We start from the raw sequence: 6,000 nt of genomic DNA on the forward strand, positions 1-6,000 counted from the left end.
TAAGAAAGGTTCAATCTTTAAATTATAGAATCATATCTTTTAGTTTCTTGTTAGTCAAGTAATCAACTTTAATTTTAAAAATCAAATCTTTTTCAAAATAAATTTCAATCATATCTTTTTCTAAACATATCTTTTTCAAATCATATCTTTTTCAAAAAAATTTTGATTTCAAAAATCTTTTCTAACTTCCTATCTTTTCAAAATTGATTTTCAAATCTTTTTCAACTAACTAATTGACTTTTTGTTTTGTTTTAAAATTCTTATCTTTTGCAAAATCACCTAACTAATTTTCTCTCTCTCATTTTTGAAAATTCCTCACCCTTTTTCAAAATTCTTTTTAATTAACTAATTGTTTTAAATTTTAATTTTATTCTATTTCCTCTCCTAATTTTCAAAACTAACATCATAAATAAAATAAAAATAAAAATATTTCTCCTCTCTCTTCTTTTAATATTCGAACTCTCTCTCTCTCTCTCATATCCTTCTATTTATTTATTTATCTACTAACACTTCTCTTCTATTTATAATTCAAACCCTATTCTCTTCTCTCTTTGTGTTTGAATTTTTCTTCTTCTATTCTTTTCTTCTTCTACTCACATAAAGGAATCTCTATACTGTGACATAGAGGATTCCTCTTCTTTTCTGTTCTCTTCTTTTTCATATGAACAGGAACAAGGACATGGACATTCTTGTTGAAGCAGATCCTGAACCTGAAAGGACTCTGAAGAAGAAGCTAAGATAAGCTAAAACACAACACTCTAAAGAGGACTTTACTGAAATTTTCGAAAAAGAAGTAGAAATGGCCGAACCCAATAACAATGGTGGAGGTGCAAGGAAGATGCTTGGTGACTTTACTGCACCAAATTCCAACTTCCATGGAAGAAGCATCTCAATCCCTGCCATTGGAGCAAACAATTTTGAGCTAAAGCCTCAATTAGTTTCTCTGATGCAACAGAATTGCAAGTTTTATGGACTTCAATCAGAAGATCCTTTTCAGTTCTTAACTGAATTCTTGTAGATCTGTGATACTGTTAAGACCAATGGGGTTAATTCCGAGGTCTACATGCTTATGCTTTTTCCTTTTGCTATAAGAGACAGAGCTAGAGTATGGTTGGACTCTCAACCTAAAGATAGCCTGAACTCTTGGGATAAGCTGGTCACGACTTTCTTAGCCAAGTTCTTTCCTCTTCAAAAGCTGAGTAAGCTTAGAGTGGATGTTCAAACTTTCAGACAGAAAGAAGGTGAATCCCTCTATGAAGCTTGGGAGAGATACAAGCAACTGACCAAAAAGCATCCTTCTGACATGCTTTCAGAATGGACCATCCTGGATATATTCTATGATGGTCTGTCTGAATTGTCTAAGATATCATTGGACCATTCTACAGGTGGATCTATTCACCTAAAGAAAATGCCTGCAGAAGCTCAGGAACTCATTGACATGGTTGCAAATAACCAGTTTATGTACACTTCTGAAAGGAATCCTGTGAATAATGGGACGCCTCAGAGGAAGGGAGTTCTTGAAATTGATGCTCTGAATGCCATATTGGCTCAGAACAAAATTTTGACTCAGCAAGTCAACATGATTTCTCAGAGTCTGAATGGATTGCAAAATGCATCCAACAGTACTAAAGCGGCATCTTCTGAAGAAGAAGCCTATGATCTTGAGAACCCTACAATGGCAGAGGTAAATTACATGGGTGAAGCCTATGGAAACACCTATAATCCCTCATAGAGAAATCATCCAAATTTCTCATGGAAGGATCAACAAAAGTCTCATCAAGGCTTGAATAATGGTGGAAGAAACAAGTATAGCAATAGTATGCCTTTTCCATCATCCTCTCAGCAACAGACAGATAATTCTGAGCAGAGCCCCTCTAGCTTAGCAAATATAGTCTCTGATCTATCTAAGGCCACTCTAAGTTTCATGAATGAAACAAGGTCTTCCATTAAAAATCTGGAGGCGCAAGTGGGCCAGCTGAGTAAAAGAGTCACTGAAACTCCTCCTAGTACTCTCCCAAACAATACAGAAGAGAACCCAAAAAGGGAGCGCAAGGCCATAACCTTACTTGGTGTGGCCGAATGCACAAAGGAGGAGAAGGACGTGAATCCCAGTGAGGAAGAGCTCATGGGACGTCCTCTGGACAAAAAGGAGTTCCCAATTGAGGAACCTAAGGAATCTGAGGCTTATCTAGAGACCATAGAGATTCCATTGAACCTACTTCTACCATTTATGAGCTCTGATGACTATTCCTACTCTGAAGAGAATGAAGATATTACTGAAGAGCAAGTTGCTAAGTACCTTGAAGCAATCATGAAGCTGAATGTCAAGTTATTTGGTAATGAAACTTGGGTGGATGAACCCCCCTTGCTCACCAATGAACTGAATGACTTGGTTAGGCAGACATTACCTCAAAAGAAACAGGATCCTGGTAAATTTCTAATTCCCTGTAACATAGGCACCATGACCTTTGAAAAGGCTCTGTGTGACCTGGGGTCAGGCATAAACTTAATGCCACTCTCTGTAATGGAGAAACTGGGAATATTTGAGGTACAAGATGCCAAATTCTCATTAGAGATGGCAGACAAATCCATGAAATAGGCTTATGGACAGGTAGAGGACGTGCTAGTAAAGGTCAAAAGCCTTTACATCCCTGCTGATTTCATAATCCTAGACATTGGAAAAGATAAAGATGAATCTATCATCCTTGGAAGACCTTTCCTAGCCACAGCAAAAGCTGTGATTGATGTGGACAGAGGAGAGTTGATCCTTCAATTGAATGAGGACTACCTTGTGTTTAAAACTCAAGGATCTCCCTCTATAACCATGGAGAGGAAGCAAGAAAAGCTTCTCTCACTGTAGAGTCAACCAAAGCCCCACAGTCAAACTCTAAGTTTGGTATTGGGAGGCCACAACCAAACTCTAAGTTTGGTGTTGAACCCCCACATTCAAACTCTAAGTTTGGTGTTGGGAGGTCCCAAAAATGATCTGAACATCAATGAGGCTCCATGAGAGCTCACTGTCAAGCTATTGACATTAAAGAAGCGCTTATTGGGAGAAAACCCAATTTTATCTATGTATTTTCCTTTTTTTAGGTTGATGATCATGTGGAGTCACAAAAACAATTGCCAAAATTCAAGAAAAATAAAAAATAGCATTAAAAACAGCACACCCTGGAGGAGGAACTTACTGGCGTTTAAACGCGAGTAAGGGTAGCAGAATGGGCGTTTAACGCCCAGTCTGGCACCATTCTGGGTGTTAAACGCCAGAAACAAGCACCAGACTGGTGTTAAACGCCAGAAAGAAGCAACAATCTGGTGTTAAACGTCAAAAACAGGTTGCAACCTGGTATTTAACACCAGGAATGGAATAAAAGCTGGCGTTTAATGCCAAAAACAAGCAGCAGTCTGGCGTTAAATGCCAGGATTGCACAGCAATGGCATTTTGTTCGCCTAATAGGTGCAGGGATGATATATCCTTGACCCCTTAGGATCTGTGGACCCCACAGGATCCCCACCTACCCTCCCACAACACTCTTCCCCAAATACCCTTCACCAATCAACTCATTCAATCTTCCCCATCACCTCTTCACCAATCACCTCCATATCTCTTCCCTAAAAACCCCACCTACCTCACTTTCATATTCAAATACTTTTCCCTCCCAAACCCAACCCTAATGATTGAATCCTAACCCTCCCCTCACCCCTATATAAACCCCTCACTACTCCTTCATATTCACACACCACATACACCTTTCACCATCTTGGCCGAATTTACTTCTCCCTCCATCTCCTCCATTTTTCTTCTTCTTCCCCCTATTTCTTTCTTTTTTTGCTCGAGGACAAGCAAACCTTTTAAGTTTGGTGTGGTAAAAGCATTGCCTTTTGTTTTTTCATAACCATTTATGGCACCTAAGGCCGGAGAAACCTCTAGAAAGAGGAAAGGAAAGACAAAAGCTTCCACCTCCGAGTTATGGGAGATGGAGAGCTTTATCTCAAAGGTCCATCAAGACCACTTCTATGAAATTATGGCCAAGAAGAAGGTGATCCCTGAGGTCCCTTTCATGCTCAAGAAAAATGAGTATCCGGAGATCCGACATGAGATCCGAAGAAGAGGTTGGGAAGTTCTTACCAACCCCATTCAACAAGTCAGAATCTTAATGGTTCAAGAGTTCTATGCCAATGCATGGATCACTAGGAACCATGATCAAAGTATGAACCCAAATCCAAAGAATTGGCTTACAATGGTTCGGGGAAAATACTTAGATTTCAGTCCGAAAAATGTAAGGTTGGCGTTCCACTTGCCAATGATGCAAGAAAACGCATGCCCCTACACTAGAAGGGTCAACTTTGATCAAAGGTTAGACCAAGTCCTCATGGACATATATGTGGAAGGAGCTCAATGGAAAAGAGACTCAAGAGGCAATCCGGTTCAATTGAGAAGACCGGACCTTAAGCCTATAGCTAGAGGATGGTTAGAGTTCATCCAACGCTCCATCATTCCTACTAGCAACCGATCTGAAGTGATTGCGGATCGGGCCATCATGATCCATAGTATCATGATTGGGGAGGAAGTGGAAGTTCATGAGATTATACCTCTAGAACTCTACAAGGTGGCTGACAAGTCATCCACCTTGGCAAGGTTAGCCTTTCCTCATCTCATTTGTCACCTCTGCAATCTAGCTGGGATTGACATAGAAGGAGACATCTTCATTGAAGAGGACAAGCCCATCACTAAAAAGAGGATGAAGCAAACAAGATAGCCCATTCATGGACCTCAACAAGAGCATGAGGAAGATCCTCATCAAGAAATCCCTGAGATGCCTCAAAGGATGCAATTTCCTCCACATAACTATTGGGAGCAACTCAACACCTCCTTGGAAGGCTTGAGTTACAACATGGACCAACTAAGGGTGGAGTACCAAGAGCACTTCATCATTCTCCATGAGATTAGAGAAGATCAAAGAGCTTTGAGGGATGAGCAACAAAAGCAAGGAAGAGGCATAGAGGAGCTTAGGCATTCCATTGGTTCTTCAAGAGGAAGACGCCACCCACACTAAGGTGGACTCATTCCTTAATCTCCTTGTCTATTTATTTTCTGTTTTCGGTTTTTGAGCTTCATGTTTGTCTATGTTTTATGTCTTTATTACATGATCATTAGTGTCTATTGTCTATGTCTTAAAGCTATGAATAATTCCATGAATCCTTCACCTCTCTTAAATGAAAAATGTGATTAATTACAAAAGAACAAGAAGTACTTGGATTTCAAATTTTATCTTGAAATTAGTTTAATTATTTTGATGTGGTGGCAATACTTTTTGTTTTCTGAATGAATGCTTGAACAATGCATATTTTTGATCTTGTTATTTATGAATGTTAAAATTGTTGGCTCTTGAAAGAATGATGAACAAAGAGAAATGTTATTGATATTCTAAAAAAAGCATGAAATTGATTCTTGAAGCAAGAAAAAGCAGTGAATAAGAAATCTTGCGAAAAAAAAGTGGAGAAAATTAAAAGAAAAGGAAAGAAAAAAAGAAAAAGCAAGTAGAAAAAGCCAATAGCCTTTTAAACCAAAAGGTAAGGGTAAAAAGGATCCAAGGCTTTGAGCATTAATGGATAGGAGGGCCCAAGGAAATAAAATCCAGGCCTAAGCGGCTAAATCAAGCTGTCCCTAACCATGTGCTTGTGTCATGAAGGTCCAAGTGAAAAGCTTGAGACTGAGTGGTTAAAGTCGTGATCCAAAGAAAAAAGAGTGTGCTTAAGAACTCTAGACACCTCTAACTGGAGACTTTAGCAAAGCTGAGTCACAATTTGAAAAGGTTCACCCAGTTATGTGCCTGTGACATTTATGTATCCGGTGGTAATACTGGAAAACAAAGTGCTTAGGGCCACGGCCAAGACTCATAAAGTAATTGTGCTCAAGAATCAACATACTGAACTAGGAGAATCAATAACACTATCTAAAATTCTGAGTTCCTATAGATGCCAATCATTCTGAATTTC

Source organism: Arachis hypogaea, chromosome 7, assembly GCF_003086295.3.
Source record: "Arachis hypogaea cultivar Tifrunner chromosome 7, arahy.Tifrunner.gnm2.J5K5, whole genome shotgun sequence".
Classification (NCBI taxonomy): Eukaryota; Viridiplantae; Streptophyta; class Magnoliopsida; order Fabales; family Fabaceae; genus Arachis; species Arachis hypogaea.